Consider the following 20,960-nt stretch of genomic DNA (forward strand, 5'->3'; position numbering starts at 1 on the left):
TCTGTACTAGTAGTATATAGTGATACCTTTCACATCAAGCTCTGGCCGCAAAAGTGACAGGTCTGGCAGGAAACGGCTGGCAGGAAATTTGACAGGTCTAGTCTTAAATTTGACTGGTCTGGCAGCAAACTCTGGCCTTAAATTTGACAGGTCTAGTCTTAAATTTGGCAGGTCTGGCAGCAAACCCTGGCCTTAAACACTCTGGTTTTAAAAAATGGGTGACATGTAGGGTTAGTCCCAAACCTGACAGGTTTGACTGCAAAACATGGGGTAATTGTGTATGTGTTTTAAAAAAAGTGCATAGAAAAAGTGTGTGCATGTGGTAGGGAAATGTCTGGGCCTGTTTAAAACCGGGGGGGGGGGGTCGCAGACAGCTGCTGGCTGAACAGCTGCGGAGCAGTCCTGAGTCCCCCAGCCCAGGGCCTGGGAGGAAGACTGTGGCATGTAGGTGTCAAAGTTGTAAATGGTCCTCACAAACCTGCCTATGGTAATTCTCTCTAAAAAAAAATAGGTTAATACAAACCCCTTATAAAATAATAAACCCCAGCAACCCCTGAGCTTTGAAATGCGAAAAAGACAGGTGGCATGTAGAGCCAAAGCTTCCCATGAGACCCTGAAACAGGGTGCCAGCTGTTAGGATGTAATAAACACATCGCAAAACCCCTGGTCCCAAATTTGACATGCCTGGCAGGAAAATTGACAGGCTGGCAGGAAACTTGACATGGCTGGCAGGAAACTCTGGCCTTAAATTTGACAGGTCTGGCAGCATACTCTGGCCTTACATTTGACATGCCTTCAATTTGACAGGTCTGGCCTTAAACTCTGGCCTTAAATTTGACAGGTCTGGCCTTAAACTCTGGCCTTACATTTGACAATTCTGGCCTTAAATTTGACAGGTCTGGCCTTAAACTCTGGCCTTCAATTTGACAGGTCTGGCCTTAAATTTGACAGGTCTGGCCGTAAACTGCTGGCCTTAAAATTGACAGGTCTGGTCTTAAATTTGACAGGTCTGGCAGCAAACTGCTGGTCTTAAATTTGACAGGTCTGGCCTTAAACTGCTGGCCTTAAAATTGACAGGTCTGGTCTTAAATTTGACATGTCTGGCAGCAAACTGCTGGTCTTAAATTTGACAATTTGACAGGTCTGGCAGCAAACTGATGGTCTTAAATTTGGCAGGTCTGGCAGCAAACTGTCGGTCTTAAATTTGACAGGTCTGGCTGCGTAACATGGGTAATTGTATATGTGTTTAAAAGTGCAAAGAAAAGTGAGTGCATGTAGGAGGGAAATGTCTGGGCATGTTAAAAACTGGGGGTTGCAGACAGCTGTTGTCTGAACAGCTGCGGAGCAGTCCTGAGTCCCCAGCCCAGGACCTTGGAGGAAGGCTATGGCATGTAGGTGTCAAAGTGGTAAAGGGTCCTCACAAACCTGCCTATGGCAATTATCAAAAATAGGTTAATACAAACCCCTTATAAAATAATAAACCACAGCCACCCCGGAGCTTTGAGCTTTGAGCTCAATATCTAGGTCTGTTTCTGTCTGTAACCATCTCTGTCTATCTCTCTGGCCCTCTGGCCATCCTTATCTGTCTATATATCTACGTATAGGGTTGTGTTGCAACCGCTCTCACTTTCATTATGTCTCTCACTGTCATCTATCTAGTGATCTATTCTGGTCCCTCTATTCTCTTTGTCAATCTTTTTCTGTCTCCTTATGTCTGTTTCTGTTTCTCTGCTGTGAGTGGGACAATAGTTTTAGCTAACAGTAAAATGTGAATTTGAAGCACCCACGAAATATAAGGAGGTTGTTGAATGTTCTGATTTGATGTATCACCCACCATTTGGGAAATGATTGAACAATATTTCATTTTGCAGCAGCGTGTTGGAATACAGTGAAGGTTTTTAAAAGCTTGTGACTTCCATTTCAGATTTAATCACATCATGTGTCATCTCAGTTTTGGAAAACTAATTTTTTATCTTTTAATCCAGCCTTATGAGGAAAAGAGTAATCTTTTTGCACAACGTTACTTTGAAAATAGTTTTAATACACTGAGAAAGTTCAGCTTATAACAATCTGTGGTGTTTAAATTTGTTTGAATTGCCTTTATATATTGCTTACTATCACAACTAAATTGTAAATAAAACAAGCACCTTTTACATTTTCAAACTGTGTTATCTCTGAGTCAGTATTCTGTTTTACTGACGAGATTCAAATGACCTAATGTTGACGGCTCAAGATGTGGTGACTGCTTCGTAAAGTCGTCTTTCTTGAATGCCTAAAGCAAATACCTGGAGGATTGGGGCACAGTTCTTCAAACTGTGGGGCGTGCCCCCCTGGGGGGGGGCGTGGATGGTTTCCCAGGCCTCTGCCAGCACATGTAAATGAAGATGCCTGGAAGTGCAGGGATGTTTATTTGCTGCATTTCCAGGCTGTCATCATTTACTCCTAAGGCCTCAGAGTGCCGTGGGGCCAGAGGTCAATGGGTGTGCTGCTGGGGGTTCGGCTGGGCAGTGTCTGGAGTCTTATTAAGACTCCAGCACAGCCGAGTTTTTCACAGGTCTTTAAAGACCATTTGCATACATTTGGAAACTGGTTACCAAAGCTTAGTGTTTTTCTTTTTCCAGTACCCCCTGTGCCCCGACTCTGCCTATTCCTTACATTTGCATTTAAAACTTACTGCTGTAGTGTGAAAATGCATTTCATGAAAAGGAATACAAAAAAGGATTGCCAATAGAAAAAGTGCCAGCCATGTATGTTTAAAGAGTCTGCAAAGACCTTGCTTTGACACATAGGGGTCGATTAGGATCGCGGACGGACTTGAGTCCGTCCGCGAGCCCTGAGGAGGAGGGAACGTCCGCATGGGCTGCGGCGTTCCCTCCGATCAAATTAGGATGTGACCGCCAGTGTGGCGGTCACATCCTCCATCTCTAACATTGCGGCGGGTGCAGCTTCAAGCTGCATCCGCCGCAATGTAAAAAATCCATGCACAGCATTTGCGTGCACAAAGCGGCAGGCACCGCGCGGTGCCTGCTGCATTGTGCACGCAAATGCAGGGGGGTACCATAGGTACCCCCCATGTGCACCCCCCACCCCACCTTCACCCAGGGGGCCCGCAACGGGCCCCCGAAGTGAAGGTCCGTATGCTTTTCCACGGCGGTAAAGTCGCCGCGGAAAAGCATATATTTTCAGACATCCTAATATGCCTGGCGGTGTCTGATAGACACCGCCAGACATGTTAGTGCTTTTCCGCCGCGGTCGCCTTCCGACCGCGGCGGAAAAGCGGCGGACAGATTATCAGACCCACCAGCCATCCTAATTTGGCGGTGGGTCTTTGGAGTCTCCGCCGCGGTTTTTCCGCATCCTCCAGGCCGGCGGACACTTCCGCCGGCCCGGAGGATGCGGAAAAACCGCCATCCTAATCGACCCCTAAATAGGGTCTTAAATAAAAAGTATGTATTCATTTGTAATGTGACTTTCTGTCTGTTCCTTTTATTTTCAGTCATGAATCATTTAGGCAGCCCTAGAACACATTTAAAAGTACTTTATATTTGCTTTTCGAAGTACGCACACACAAGTGCTGAAAATAGGGCTTTTGGTGACTGTTTATTTTTGTGCCGTCTGCAACATCAAAATCCTGAGCTGGCAACCCGAATCATAAGAATGGAAGTTTGATGCAGGATCAGCACATTATTTATTTATTTCACCCTTGATTCCCTGATTAATTCCATAATAGCAATAGTTTAACTTATACCTGAAACCCTGCGTCCCACCAATTACATGCTGATTAACTTCAAGTGTCTGGGAATTCACCCTGTATTCAGACAACTCATTCCTCATTCTCACCCTTCACTTTTATGCTCACAGCGCATAGTTATGGTTTTCCCACATTTGCCACATAATCAATCATCTGCTGCATAATTTTCAGATAAAAAAATGCAGCAACACATGTTACCTCACAGTGGAAGGCCCTTTCTAAAGGTTGACTGGTCCCCTTTCTGTTGCTTATTGCTATATGTGGGTGTTAATGTGGTACTTATGAGGGGCAATAAAGGCCAGTACAATGTTAACAAGTGTAAAAATAGCAAAATAGTGCAGTAATGCTATCACAAAATATGCAGCATAATTTGCCCGTGCTTGCTGCAGAATTTAGTCAACCGCTCCTGAACCTCTCTTTGAGTCAGGGTGTGGTTCCGCAGGCCTGGAAGCAGGCAATGGTCATCCCTTTGCTTAAAAAGCCTGGCCTTGATTCGGAAGTTCTGGCCAACTATAGGCCGATCTCTCTTCTCCCTGCGCTCACGAAGATTCTGGAGAAGCATGTGCATATTGTGCTCTCCAATTTTTTGGAGTCTCATAATGTACTGCACTCCACTCAATCAGGCTTCCGCCCCAATCTAAGCACCGAGACGGCGATGTTGGAGGTGTCTGAAGCCATTAAAGAGGCACTGGACTCGGGAGGAAAAGCCATGCTTGTCATGCTGGATTTGTCGGCGGCCTTTGACACCGTTCCCCATGAGGGTCTCCTCGCCAGACTCCATGACATCGGTCTGAGGGGGACGGTGTACAACTGGTTTGGATCATTTCTGGCTGGCCGCCATCAAACGGTCTGGGCCTCATCCAGCTCGGCCGTGATGCCGCCATTGGGAGTCGGAGTTCCGCAGGGGTCTGTGTTGAGCCCGACTCTTTTTAACATCTTTATGACTCCTTTGGCGGCACTGGCTGAGTCCTTTGGGGCCCAGATCGTATCCTATGCCGATGATACCCAGCTCCTCTTTTCGTGTAGGAAAGGAGAAGATTTTGATGGAGAGAGTATCCGTGAGTGCCTTGGGGCTGTTTTTAAATGGTTCCAGCTGAACAGCCTCAAGTGTAACTCAGATAAATCTGAGGTACTCTTCTTCGGCTGTCCTTCTGACCCGGATTGGCAGGCATGATGGCCTGAAAACATGTTCCCTCCGTCTTGCTCTTCCCAGCTGGTTAAGAACTTGGGGGTCAAGATAGATAAGGGTCTGACGTTAAGATCTCAGATCCTTGGTCTGATGGGAACATGCTTCGGTCTCCTCAAAATGCTCCGGAAGTTTCTGCCTCTACTTTCAGAGGAGCACAGGAAGACGACAGTGCAGGCCCTGATCGGTTCAAGATTGGACTATTCCAACATCCTTTATCTGGGCCTGCCGGAATATCTTTTGCAGCGGCTGCAAGTCGTCCAGAACTCGGCTGCGAGGGCGATTTATGGCCTAAACAAGCGAGTTAGTGCTGCTAGTCTTTTGCAGTCACTCCATTGGCTGCCTATCCGGAAGCGGATAGTTTTTAAGGCCTTGACCTTGGCCCATAAGGCTCTTCATGCTGTGGGAGCAGAGTATCTCCAAAGGAGACTCGCCTTTTACCACCCGGCCCGATCTCTAAGGTCTGAGTCTCTTCTTCTTGCGGTGGTCCCGCGAGTAAAAAGGGCTCGTATTGGAGGCCGCTCCTTTGGGCTACTAGCACCACAGCTTTGGAACACTCTGCCGCTGGCTCTTCGTGGAGCTACTAATCTGTTTTCTTTTAGGAAGAGCCTTAAAACTTGGCTTTTTGCCCTTTAGGCTATTTTATTTAGTTGTACTTTTCTGTGATCTGTGTTTCTTTTTTTGGCTGTGTTGTGTTACCTTGATACAGGTTTTCAATAAAGCGCCGGGACACTCTTTTTGAGTAGCCGTGCGCTATGAAAGACAATATATAACATAACATAACATAACATAATGTTGCCTTCTCCTGCCGCATAATTCAAATGGCCCTGTTTATAGTGCTATGAAGTCCCAGCCTGTGGCAGAAAGCACTGTGAATATGTAAGTCATTATTTTAAAACAGTATTTACATACTCTAAGCTAGACTGCTGCAAAATGTTGCAGTGATTGAGATAAAACAAGTTCTTACAAAATATACTTTTTAGTAATAAGTAATCAACCTGTATCTAATGCAGACATTTTTGTAAGTGTCTCCACTACTCCAGATCCCAGCTGATAACTCTGTTACATTACATCTTAAAAAGAATAGATCTTTGCCACCATAAAACTGGAATTAGTCAGCAGAAAAGAACAAAATTATGCGGCAGGTTTGACTAAATTATCCAGCAAGAAAAGGTAAGTTATGCGGCACAATGCGCCACATTTTGTAGTTAGCATTACTTCATTATTTTGTCATTTTAACTCACAGTAATGCTGTCAGGGGAAATATTTCACCTCATTAGTACCAGTTTAACACCCAAATACAGCAGTAAGCAACTACAAGATTACCAGTCTTTGCAGGGCCTTCCACTGCTCCGGGACACTTTGTCATGCTTTAAGTAACTTTTGTTCCGTTTGAGCTAGAATCAAGTTTTTGTCATTGAAATCTGGAGATTATGTAGCAAATGCAGTAAACTGATAATTATGTGGAAAGCACTGCTGCTGCAGAAACTCAGAATTCCAGTGGCCCTGGCTTTAAGTGATTCAATCAATTAATGGCTGGTAAGAAGGCCGGTTTCTTTTTTTACTTTCTGCACTACCACCACCCACTTCGATTTCAGGCACAGGCATGTCAAAGTCAGTATTAACCATTCTGGGAAGTTTTTTGTGTGAAAGCTGAGTCCATGGGGTGGCTGGTAGAAGGCCAGCAGGGTTGCATTCAGATGCAGAGCCCTAATCCTCTCGATCCTTGGGGCCTCACAGAAATGGTCTAGGAGACAGAGGAAAGGATTGAGATTCATAGATATTGTCAAAGAGAAGGCCCAGAATAGTGAGCACTCTATGCAAACTCATTTTTAGATTTACAAATGGCGAGAGACCGCTTCTTTAGAGAGCTACCCCACAAAAGGGGACGGTATAAGTGTTGGTTTTTTTAAAGGGACATTAGTGAAGCTGGTACTGCTGCCAAGTGTGTAAGTGGCCACTGTTGGTTATCATAAAGGAGTAGATCTAGATGCAGAAGGACTTGGGTCCAGGAATTGATGGTTCATCATGGTGGGGAAGAGGTAAAAGAGGCAGAGGAGATAGCCTGCTACTCAGGACTGCAGTTATCATTAGTGCAGCAAGTATAGTTGCATTGGGGTCAAAGAGTGTGAGGGGCTCACAACACCCCAATTATGGGGAGAAGTTTGTTTGGGATATCTGTTTTTATTTGATGCATTTGCTGTTTTATAAGTTTCGTATGTGGTGTGGTTCATAAGCTATAGAAAATGTATTCCTGAAATCATCTCATAAGCCCCGCTCCCTGCACGTAGCCATGTCCCTCCCGCTCCCCCAGTCCTAGCCATAAAGTTTTGGAGGGGGGCCCGACCTCCATACATTTTGCTTAGGGGGGGCTCAGAGTAAAAAAGTTTGAAGACCTCTGGATTGGGGATGAGGATGCTTGGCTCTGGCTATACATATGTTAATTTTATCTTCTTTCCCTGGCGTGGCTGTCCTGCTGCTGAAGAAAGGCTTTCTAATGCAGCTCCAGCCAGGTAAAGAGACAAAAAGACATGACAATAGCTGGATGTTATGGGTCACGCCTTCCTCTTCAGGCTGACGGTCGGATCGTAGGATGCAGAACATTCGGAATCCTGCAAACTCCGAAGAGGCTTTTGTGCGTGACGGTCCGCACCTGCACAGTGTAAAATTAGTTTTTCTACGAGAATCAATCCTTTCATTATTGTGGCCCCTCAACAGAAACCTACGACTTGTCCGCACCTTGTAGTTTATTGTAAACTGGATACAGATTCCCCCCACTGATTTAACAATTCTTCATATTATGTCTGTTTTCATAATCTGCTTCAATATACTAGAAGTCTCTAGTAGCTTTCTCCAAACTACCGCGGTGCCTGCATATTTTGTGTAAACGGGAAAAACATTATTTTTCTTTGCTGTTCTGGCCATATATCTCCCCACCCTTAGAAGATTTCCAGTGCAAGTAAAAAAACAGCGAAAACTGTTGAAATGGTTTTCAGCCCAAAAATTCTAAGCGGTTAAACAGAGAAATAGTCCTTTATTTGCTTTAATTTGAACTGAAAGGCACATCTTTTTTGGGGGAAATGAATAGAGTACTGAACCATCAGAACCACTTTTAATTTCTATTGTCTAAATACATTTACTTGGCTATTCACTTACAACTAACATTGGCACCCCAAAGACTAATGTGCTACCTGACTGAAAAAGCTTTGGTATTATGTTTGGAATTCTTTCACTGAATGTACAAAACAGCGCTATTTTAGGCACGCTTTGCATTCTAAGGAGCACATTTGGTTCTGTATTTAGCCAGAAGAGCCATCAGAAAAAGATTTCCCAGTAAGGGCTGGTGTGTTTTAAGAACTAGATTCTCGAAAATGAATACTGAAAATACATAATGTGCATCAACGTTAAGGAAATTATCCAAGAAAGGCGTTAGTTATTTACCAAAGTGCGCTGCATAGCCAGATTTAGTCAACCACGGTAAATCCAGTTAAAATCCTCCAGTGGGAAATATGTTTCATTTAGCATTTAGCAATAAAGGCATGCAACATTGTAAGATCATTTATTCACTGTGTTGCATATTTCTTTCCCACTCAGTTAAGAGTAGTATTTTGGTGGCTGCAAATATAAATTAATTTTGCTCTGTGTTAGGCATTTTTTGCAACACTAATGCATAAAACAACATAACACACAGTCCTTCATTCTGGAAACTGTGGTTCATGCAGGTGCATCATTTTTCATGAAGAGGTATGGTTACCACATTTGGTAATTTTATTTTACCACTTCTTAAATACCGAATCATACCGATTCGGTATTTAAGAAGTGGTAAAATAGAGGGGGGGAGATGTAGGTATTTCAGATTCGGTAAATACCGAATCGTTAAGATTCGGTATTTACCGATTCTGTAAATACCGATTCGGTATTGCCCATTGATTCCTATGGGCCCTGAAGCCCATAGGAATCAATGGGCAATACCGAATCTGTAATTACAGATTCGCTAAATACCGATTTTAGCAAGGGTGCAGGGGGTGTCACTTTGACACCCTCTAGCACCCCAAAAATAGGCATGTGCGCCATGTGGCACACAGACATGCCTGCGTGTCACATGGCACAGGTGTGCATGCACACATGTGCATGCACACCTGGATTCGGTATTTTACCACCCAATTGGATTGGGTGGTAAAATACCGATTCTTAAAGCCCTGTGGCACTCTGACATGTGCCAGCTACATCTCCATTTACAGAATCGGTATTTTACGAGTCTGTATTTACCGATTCGGTAATTTTACCGAATCGGTAAATACAGAATCGGTAAAATACCAATTCTGTAAATGCATGCCACACATCTCAAAATCCAATTACCGGTCGGTAACGGCCGAATTCGGACGTTACCGACCGGTAATTGGCCACCTACATCTGGCCCTTGATGTTTTACCCCAGTTAGTTTTCCACTCAAATGGAGTTTAAAAGTGTGACATGGTCAGATGCTTATGAATAGCTTTCCAGGTTAGGATCATTGGTCATAAGAGTGGGTTGTCCATTGTTTTCATGAGTGGGGAATCATGGTACATGTGTGGTATACCTTTGGGGTAGAATGTGTAGCCTCTATCTAGTCGGGCCGTTATTGATTAGGTCTAAGGGGAGGCGAGAATCCTCTGGACCCCAGATTGGTGGCCTTCCAGCCTGGGTCAGGCCCCGCTCCCTAAACAGGTAGTAAAAAACCTGGGGGTTCGTCTAGACAATGACCTTACCCTTTTTCATCATGCCAGCACCACTGCAGGGTCCTGCTTCCACATTATTGGCCTCCTTCGGAAGGTGTTCCCCCTTCTACCAGACGACACTCGGAAGACCCTGGTCCAGGCCCTCGTTTTGAGCCGCCTGGACTATTGTAATGGCCTACTCTTAGCTGCCAATGAAGGAGTGCTCAATAAACTGCAGGTGGTGCAGAACACCGCGGCACGGCTTGTAACCAACACCCCCCCCAGAACGCCGTCCCTCCCCCTCCTCAAGGCCCTTCACTGGCTTCCCATCCGGAAACGGGTGGAATTCAAGATTTGCTGTGTGATACACAAGAGTTTACACAATCTGGGACCCCATTACTTGGCGGATAAATTTGTTTATCACCGTCCATCCCGCATCCTGAGGTCCAGCAACCAACTGTTACTTCAGGTTCCCAGACATTACAAGACCAGACAGGGAGGCCGCGCCCTCTCCATCATGGGCCCACGCCTATGGAACAACCTCCCCCTCTCCCTTAGAGAATGCCCGAGTCACTCAGCTTTCAGGAAATGCCTAAAGACAGCACTATTCTAGGAGGAGTCCTCTCGACCTGTTCACCTCACAGCTCCGCGCGGAGATACACCTTCGGGTGTGATGCCGGCGCGTTACAAGCCTATAAAAATAAAATAAATAAATAAATAAGAGTTTGGTAGCAAGATAGCAATCTGTGACAGTTGAAACATATGATACAGCAATATCGTTGTCAGAATATCATGTAAATACTGTGTCACAAACATTTTCAAAAAGTATTGCCCCAATGGAGTTAAAAATAGTAAATCTACATCCAATGGGACTATACTTCTGTGAACAATATTAAGGAGACAATAAATAGGTCAGGTAATATTTTTGTAGATGATATCGTATTATCCAATTGTGTTGAATTGCTTAATCACAGGATGATATACCGCATGACTGCATATCGGCCCTTAGTTTAGAAGAGTTTGGTGTGTTTTATGTACCCCCAAAGAATAGTATATCTTTGTCTACCTGGTGAAGTCGAAATATTAGGATGAGCAAGGGGATCAATCCTAACAAGCAGGTAAAATGTGGACCACCCACAATATTCACTGTTTAGGCCTTCCTCTAAAGAGTCAACTGTAAGATGGATCTTCGTATAAAGACATTGGTCTTCTCAGAGATTAAGGATGCCTGATTATTATCAATCTTGTGTTTGAAACCTCAATTAACAAGTATTCCTAAAAACTCAAGATTATTCTGTCTCCACTCCAATTCAAAACCTAGTGGGCACTCTTGACATGGTTAATGTTACACTACGGTTCCAGTTAGCCTTAAAATGTACAAAAATGAACATTATGAATTGAGGGGAAGTAGGGAGGGCTGTGAACTAAACTGCTGAGTCAAAGCAGAATACTAATAGCATGGGGCAGTGGTATAATTGTTGATCTTAGAGTGTTTGCTCCTTATGACATCTGTCAGACAGTTGCCTGTTTCTAGAGGTTCTGGAACTAACAGGAAGAGATCAGGCAATTACGGGGCATCCCTGTCTCAGGCCCCTGTGAACTACAAAAGTATTGAATAGCTGCCCCACATATTTCCTGTGCCACAAGGATAACACATGGACGACACAATTTTTTATACATACTCGGTCCTATCCATGTCTTTTTCAAGTGTTAGGAACAGATACCCCATATAACAAACAAATTCCTCTTCGGCATCCAGTGAGATAAATATAGCTTCTTCCAAGGTGTTCATGCTGAGCCATAACATATGACGCAATGTCCCATGATGTTTTTGGAATGAGAAGCCAAGGACAAATAATTGAAAACGTGGATTTTAAAATGCACTTGTACCCTTAGGTCTCTTGGTGCTAAAGTAATATGTTTATTGTTACCCACCAATAGTACAATAGTAGTCTTTCTATTGACTTCAGAATTATGAAGATCTGATTGGCCCCACTGGGATCGAAACCTGTTCCCATGAGATAAAACAAAGATTCCTGAAGTGGATACATTTGTCCACGGAACCACCTGGGCCGCCATCTAGTAACAAATGTCACTTGTGACTGAGTTTATGATGGGCGACCATATGCCTGTTAGAATTTTAACCAGAGTCTTCAACAATACATTGATTTAAAATATTTGGAGATAGCTGACACGTTATAAGGTGCCCCTGACGGGTTTGAGACGAACACAAACTAAAGCCTTGTACAACAACAATCCAAGTACCAATGGATTCATCTTCCTTGTGTGAGTGAATCATGAATGTCAGTCAGTTGTGCTTTGCCAAGCTTATAGAATCTTTCTCCAACAATTGGGTTAATGGCAATTAAGTGATGGCTAAGTAATTTCATCCGCTGATATTTTCTTTCTAGTAGTGCTTTCTTCTCTGTTTCCACTTGAGGTATGTCTTGCCAGGAAAACAAATCTTCCGCTGCCAATGTGGTTTCCTCACTCCTCTGCAAGTTTGGTTTCCCCAATCCCTCTAATGTACAACTCTATACAGTAACTATCTAATGTATTTAGTATGTTTTGAGTAAGGCCATTGGGTTTATTCAATTGTGCAGCTGCGGCGATTTTCACATCATTATAGATTTGTCACATTTGACACATAAGCCATCATCTAGCACATGATCTGCAGATATTAACAAAAAGTAGTTTCTAGCTCAAACTGTTCAAAAGTTATAAAAATGAAGCGACACATATTGCTGTTCGGTGGAAGGCCCTTTGCAAAGCTGGAAAGGTCACCTTTCTGTGCTTATTGCTATATTTGGGTGTTAAACAGGTTCTAATGAGATGCCACCGATACCCAGACAGTGTTTCCAAGTTTACAAATTACTAAATAATGATGCAATACTATTACAAAATGTGCTGCTTTATGCTGCATAACTAGATTTTTCTTGCCATATCATTTTCTTAAATCAGCTGTATAATTTACTTACTCTTTGACTCATAAAACCACCTGTTTATCTCAAAAACTACTTTGTGGACAAATTTGTCTTGTTCCAGGACCTTGGGACCCCACTGTATTTGTCAGAAATGTAATGTGATCGTATATAGCTTCCTGTTCTATTTTAGTTATTCATTCCTTTATGAATTCTTTCCTTCACCTGTCAATCCTTTACAGTTGTTTTAGTCATTTCCCTGTGTCCTATGAGTTTGGAAAAGGTATAATGCCTTTTTCATCCTTGTTCCTTTCCCCTTATTTTCAGTTGTTATGTATTGCATTGTTTGGGGGGATGGGTTGTAACTTACTCCTGTCCCTTTAATCCTGGGGGAATCTGTAGAGTTCAGGGGGCATCAAATGGAACTGCGGGTGTGCTAGGCAACCACTGAGCAGTTGGATTGTGGCTGGCTCTGAGGTGGCTGGGTACCTGAGGCGTATGCAATAAAGAGAGTTTCTCAAAACAGACGTGGAGTGTACTCTTCTAACACTACGGTACTGAAAGTGTGCCACTCACTCTCTATTCAACTCGCAACAACCTGTGTTACTGCAAGCTTGTGCCATTGACTGTTGGACAACTAGTAACAGCCTTTGGTACTGCAGGCTTCTGCTACTCACTCTTGGACAACTAGTAATAACCTATGACACTGTACACTTGGGCAACTAATCCAGTTCAACTAGTAACAAGCTATGGTACTGACGACTTGTGCTACTCACTCTTTAGACACCTAGTAACATCTTATGTCTTACGGTACAGTAGACTTGTTCTGATCTCTCATGACAACTAGCAACAACCTATGGTACTGCAGACCTTTCCTACTCAATATTGAGACACCTAGTAACAGCTTGTGGTACCGCCAACATTTTCTATTCTCTTGTGGCTAGCAACAACCTATGGTACTACAGACTTGTGCTATTCACTCTTGAGACACCTAGTAACAGCTTGTGGTACTGCCAACATTTTCTATTCTCTTGTGGCTAGCAACAACCTATGGTACTACAGACTTGTGCTATTCACTCTTGAGACACCTAGTAACAGCTTGTGAAACGACTCTCAGGACACCTAGTAACAGCGTGTGGTACTGCAGACTTGTTCTGTTCTCTCGTGGTTAGCAACAACCCATGGTACTGCAGACTTGGGCAACGCACTCTTAGAACACCTAGTAACAGTTTGTGGTACTGCAGACTTGTTCTGTTCTCTCGGTGCTAGCAACAACCCATGGACACCTAGTAACAACTTGCTGTACGACTCTGGGGACAGCTTGTGACAGTTTAAGGTACTGCAGGCTTGTTCTGTTCTCTCAAACGACTAGTGACAACACATGATACTGAAGGCATCTGCTTCTAGTGACAGCTAATATTGACCTTTGGTACTGCAGACATGTGCAATTCACTCTTAGAGCAATTAGTATATGCAACTCCAATAAGTATCGCTTTAATATGCGAACACCGGTAAATAGCATTTGTGCATGCCTGTGTTTGCATTCATTAGAGCATTAAAGCCAGACTATCAACTTTACCAGTGCTTGTTTCGGTGGAAGCCCATTTTCCACCCTCCTCTGAGTGAGGTCCATTGCTCCCCTTCCCGGAGCATTCATTATAAAGATACAATCGGATGGGATGAAATACTCACCTTTTACGAGGCAATAGAAGCATTCCCAGCACCATCATAAACCCGCCCTACAGGAATATTCATATTCAGGATATGAATTATGGCACAGCCAGTTATCTCGCCCTTCTGTTCGTGTATGATTTGATGCAGAGTGAGGTGAGATTTACAAGCACTCGGGGCAGCACATCTGCATCACTGTCTGGCAGGTCTGGAGCATCCACGCCCTGCTGTGGGAGTTTGCTTGCTGCTGTTGTTTTCCCCTTTCCATTTAAAGTGAATTAGGGGGCTCACGTCAGGCATTTACGCTCATTTGATTGAAAACATTGTGACACGTCTTATTTCAGCCCCTCTGCCGCCGAATCCTGATTGGATTTTATCAGCTCTGCGGGCCGATTCAGAGACAGTGATTTTAATCTCCCACAAAGTACTGATACCTGGGAATTTACAAACAAATTTAGCAAATTTGGTATTCTCCCCGAGCGGTGGTTGGCAAGGTTGCTGAGCAAGGCAACTGCAAACGAAATTCTGCAAGACTTATTTAAGTCTGCTATACGTGCATGTTTATGGCCTCATGTCTATCCTAAGTCACAGGTCCCAATGCAATCATGAGAATAGATGGGAAGAACAGGGAACAGGAAAGAAATGTAATGTCGTCTCATGCTTAATGCAGCACACATGGAAGTTGCAAAAATGTCATTTTTTAATGATTGTTATGTGCAGGAAGGGACACCTTCCTGCACATAAACCATTAATGGCGTTCTGCTGTTTCCATATGTGCTGCACAACGCAGCACACGTGGAAACAGCAAAAACGAAGAGAAATTAAACATTTCTCCTCATTGAGCTAGGGTAAGATCAGGTGTTCCCTGGTTTTAATTTTGGCGCATATTTACGCCACCCTTGTAAATATGGGGTGGCGTCAAAATCAATGAGTGTTGCAGTGCAATTCCCACCACAACACTCATTGCCAACCCCTTTCACTCTAAGTATAGCTTGAAACTGTGCTTTATTTACAAGGCAGCGTTAAGCCACGTTAAGTAGCTTAACGCTGCCTTGTAAATAAGGCGAAGCTCATATCGCCACCACAACATCAGAAAAAGTGACGTTATGGTGGCGATAGGGGTTTGCAATTATGCCCCTGAATGAGAATGCATAAGAGTGATGGCAAGTCAGTGAGAATATATGAGTGTGAGAATGAGTAAGCGTGAGTGAGTGAAAATACATGAGAGTTAGTGAATGTAAGAGTGAGTGCAAGTGTGTCTGAGTGAGTAGGTATGAGTGGAGAGTAAGAGTGAATGGAGCGAGTAAGTGTGAATGAGTAAGTAAGAATGAGTCGGAGAGAGACTAAATGAGTATGAGCGAGAATGAGTGACAGAATAGAAGTGAGTGAAAGTGAGTGTCAGTGAGAGAAAATGATCAAGCCAAAGTAAGAATGTCTGCAAAAGAACAATAATGAGTCAGTGAGAGTAACAATGAAGGCAAGAGATTGAGAATGGATGAGTGAGAATTAATGAGAGTGAGTGTAAGTGAGAATCAATGTTAGGCAGTGAATTTAAGTGAATATGAGTGAGAATGCAGCAATAAGCTTGAGAGACTGTTTGTGGCCCTGGCATACTGAAGTAATATTGTTGTCTTACCGCAGCACCCGTGGCACAATGCTGGCAGTGGCATACCTGAGGCATACTTAGCATGACAAACAACTGTGACAACATAATGGCACTGACATTCTCAAGGTAATGCTTGGCATATGGGACACCCATGATAGAATACAAACACTAGCACACTGGCAACATTGGGGATAATTCTTGGCATAAAGGAGGACAATTCTGCCATATAGAGAAGAAGTTGGGAGGGGGACAACCATGACAAAATGCTGGCTGTTGGATACTAGAGGCATTATTTGACATAGGGGTCATCCATTGTTTATGGACACTGCTAATAGCTAAATTCTGGCTCTGGGATCTTGTATGTACTTTTCGGCCTAATAGAGAACCATGGCAAAGGGGATGGGGGTTCCCTTAATGAAAGGCTAGCGTTAGCACAATGGAGGTAATTTTTGACATATGGGGCATCCATGGAACATTTGAATTAAATGGGATCAACTCCTGGGGAATGTAGGTTTCAGCGGCATGCACACCATAAAAGTACTTAAATATATTCAACAAGTGCTGTTTCAGAGGCAATTATGTTTCAGGACATGTGTGTGAAATTTGTGCTCTACAACATACTTTGCTCCATTTTTTTGAAAAACTTATCAGTACGAGGACTCCTCCTGAACACTTTCTAGATGAAATCGACTGCACTTTCTTCACTTGCTGGCTGCAATTCAGGGCAAGTAGTACCTCCAAGATCACCAGCTTCCATTTTAAAAACCGAAAGTGGACAGAGTCTTGGTGTGCACTGGTTACCTTCTGCAGCTTCCACTTTAACCCGATATTTACGATGTAGGTTTCGTAACATAAATAAAGTAATACGTGCAATGAACACCTATGATTAAATTAAAAAGTTAACTAAAACAAACACATTTAAAACAAATTGCTGCCACGTTTCATTGCTGCCAGTACATGAAAAGTGATATTTGAATACAAATGTAATCTCTGCGTTTTGACAAATACAATAGGAAGGTAAGTCCACATGAGGTCGCACACTGCTCGTCCCATCAGCGTGTGACCCCGGAGCATGATGGTCGATGTAGTCAGGTATCAGCGAGTGCGCTTTTACCCGGGTCTTGAGTCTTCAAGGTATTCACTTGGTGTGCTTGCCAATAGGAAGGGTTATTACATTATGAACTGTACCAAATGCAACAGGAAACGTTTCAGATTGTGAAACCTGACAAATGCAATGAGAAAGGGTTTTACATTGTGAATATCACTACAAACACCATAGGAAGAAGTTTTAAATATAAAACTGACAAATAGAAAATGAATGCCAATTGTTTGGTAAATGCAATAGGAAGGGGTTTAGTACATATATACATTTTTAGCAGAGACGTTTTAAGGCATGGGCAAAGTGGGCTTTGGCCCAGGGCCCCAGCCTTCCAGGGGGCACGCTCAAAGAGCCAGCTCTTTTCTACAGTGTCTTGCCATGGTGACCTTGAGCAATTCTTAGACAGATTGTTCTACATACCGTTTTCCTTTACTTTATTTTTAATGTGGGTGATGTGCGAGAATCTATTACAGACAGTTTGCAGAGAAATGTTGTGTTTATGTTTCATGCAACATCAATTAAAAAAAGGATATTTTATATCAAAAGAGGATCTTAAATATGAGAAATGAGAGGGTGTCACAGGATATTTGCAGTAATGTTAGTGAGCTGCTGCTGTGTTACAATACTGACAACATATCATTATCCCTGAATATAAGATGTAAACACATTTAGATTTTTCACTGGTGTGCCTGTGCACTGTCAGTGACCTGGCTAAAGGGGGTACGACAGAGCTGAAATTGGATCATAAATTCAAAGCTGTTCCAAACAGGGGTCCCCAAAATACGTTTTGCCCAGGGCTCCCAAAATCCTTAAGATGTCCCTGATTTTTAGGTCCTGCCAGGGAAAATGCTTGGTGTCTCCAGAAAGTGATTAATGTACATTTGAATGTCTACTTTGGGGGTGCCTAAATTGTTTAATTGGTGTCTGTGGGCAGAAGCTATACGCTCATGTCTATGTTCAACTTAAAGCCAACAGGTTTGCTTGATTGATTATTAATTGATGCCTCTCATTTTGCATAGTGGATGACGTGATGAAGCCTGTAGGCTTAAACTTTGTGATTATGAAAAGCCTCGTGTTTTCCAGTAGATCCGTATATGTCCTTTTCTGGTTTTTTTTAAGATTAGAGTTTGCTGGTGCACAAATTGTGAAACAGTACGTCACAAAAAATTCTGAATGCATTGGAACCGCTTGAACCGGATTATCAAACAAAATAATAACAGTTTGACATTGGGATCTCCTGGACAAACACCATAGGAAGGGATTTTGCATTGTTAGCCCGCGGACAAAAACAATAGGAAGGGGTTTTACATTGAGAACCCCGTGACAAACACCAATGGGAAAGGGCATTACATTTTGAACTAGGTGACAAATACAATAGGACAGGTTTTATATAGTAAAATGTCTGGCAAAGTAAATAAAAAGCAGTTTAGTACATAGATCCCTTTTGAGATTTGGCCAGGGTAAAGGCTTGGCGCCCAGAGAAAGACTTCATGTTCATGCCAATGTGTACATTGGGTATGCCTAAAATGTTTGCTAGGTATTTCTGAACAGAGGACACATGGCAATTTTTAAGTTGATATTAAAGTTAATAGGCTTAGTTTTTTTATTTGTAAATGTGGCATGTCTCAGTTTAAATTGTGAAGGCCTTGACAAAGCTGGTAGGCCTAACTGAACGGTATGTGAAACACTTTTTATATTGCAATCTATACTCCTATTATAAAGAGAGAACTGGAAACATTTGAGGCGGGTAAACTCAATAAGTACAGCACTAATCACAACACCCAATACACCATTGTAAAGGGTAGGTTCAGCAGATGGACATAGGCTATACAGCTGGCCACCATATACATTAGAAAGGTCAAAGAACATAGGGGGTAAAGTAGTCCCTTGTGGGCGTCTTAAACTCCAGTGGGCGTGTCGTGGGTGTGATCGTGGGACGAGGGGGCGTGGCGTGTGGCGTCTCATCAAGCTCCAAGTTCACTACCTTCACTACAGTGGGCATGTCGTGGGCGTGGTTGTGAGGCGTTATGCTGTGGCGTGTGGCGTCTCATCAAGCTACAACTTTACCACCTTAACTCCACTGGGCGTGGGCGTGTCGTGGGCATGGTTGTGGGGCGTTATGCTATAGTAAATGTCCGCGGCATGCCGTTGGCCACGTACTACAATCAATCAATGTGGGCGTATCATGGGCAACCATCATATGGGCGGGTACATGGGGGCGTACTACAAATGAAGCCCAATCGGCGCATACTACAAATGAAGCGCCGCCGCTTCAAGCACAACTTTCGACATAGGCACAAGAAAATATCCGAGTAGTAACAACAATATGCAAGCCCCAAATCATGCGCAACGTTAATCATATGGCCCTGTTAATCGCCACATACTGTTCATTAGCATAAAAAGGGGCACGGCTACCAACCCCAAACACGCATCCAACATAGCTTTCTCATGATTGGACCCGTCACCGAATACAAGGAAGTAAGGAAAAAAAACACGCGCCTTCTGGAAACATTGACGAACCGCCATAACGTTAAACTTTCACTCTGTTTTGGGCACTTGGCGCTTTACTCTAAACGCCTCCGTCGCAGGGCTACACCGACCAAGGCTAATATTCAACATCATCACGCACGCACATTCACACCAGAAAAATATTCACAATCAGCACAAACACACAACGAACAAACGAAAGATACGGGCAATGCACACGCACTCAAAGAAGCCCTCCGCCAGAATGTCAAACTTTTACTCTGTTTTGGGCACTTTGCCATTCACTCTAAACGATCCAGGCAAAAATTAAGAAACATCACCCACGCACATTCACGCCGGAAAAACATTCACAATCAGCACACACACACAACGAAGGAAATAAATATACGGCCAACGCGCACGCACTCAAAGAAGCCCTCGCTATTACAACGAGAAGGCACAGGCAACGAAAAAAGCCCTCCCAAACGCACATTCACACACTCACCGGAACAAACAAATAAAAAGATAAATAGAACAACAACGCACAGGCACTCAAACCTCCGCTCAAAACAAATCTCAAGGTCAAACTTACAAAGTCATAGGCATAGACTTACGAGAAGATTCCTTCACTCATGGACAGCTATATGTAGCACTCTCTAGGACCGGCAATTTACTAAATCAATTTATTCTACGGCCACATTCCAATGAAACCAAAAATGTTGTATACCGTAAAATCTTAAAATAAATTGAACTTTGCCATTACAAACATTACACACATACTTTTTATATCCCGGTCAACGTCGGGACGGGCTGCTAGTAGGCCTATATAAGGGAATTGCTGTTTATTATGTTTAGAGTCTTTTGGTGCACACATTGTCATCTGGTACCACAGAGATAATGGGGACAGACTAGATGTGTCTAGTTAGTTACCCGCTGTGAAATTTCAATGCTTCATGCAATAGTAAGAGGTCACTTTTGGAGGGGTTTCAATTTACGATCACACTTGTGGTCATGAAAATATATGTAACGTGTTGCACAGTATTTAGTTGTATGTTGAATAAAGTATGCTTCCTCTTTATACAGGCATTGGCTGAAGATGCATTTATTGTTATTTTTGTTTATTGCTGAGTTTTTATTTTATATCCCACATTGCCTAGGTGAGTCAACCTCAGATTGTTTTGCATCCTTATCCCGAAAACATGTGTGGAAAGGGGTACATGGCGCCCAGTTGGAGGCATAGAGGTAAGAATGCTACAGGACAACAAAGAAGAAAATCCCCATTGGAATAATTGGGGAACAGTTGCTACTAGCTGCCCAAGAAATCCAGATTTGGGTTCGGTTTGTAATTCCACCTGAAATTCTGTAATTATTTGCCATTTTGAGGATAGCATTCAGTTGTGTCTACTTTATCCTTTTTAGGAAAAATCATTGGTTGGAAATTGATTTGTGGTGCCTTATTTTAGTGTGTAGCTCAGTTCCGGGTTTGTAGCCCATGATGCCTCCCTGAGTTAAACTTCCACTGCTTTGCCTCAATCCCCTGAAACTCAGTTTTTATACTTTGAG

Source organism: Lissotriton helveticus, chromosome 9, assembly GCF_964261635.1.
Source record: "Lissotriton helveticus chromosome 9, aLisHel1.1, whole genome shotgun sequence".
Lineage (NCBI taxonomy): Eukaryota > Metazoa > Chordata > Amphibia > Caudata > Salamandridae > Lissotriton > Lissotriton helveticus.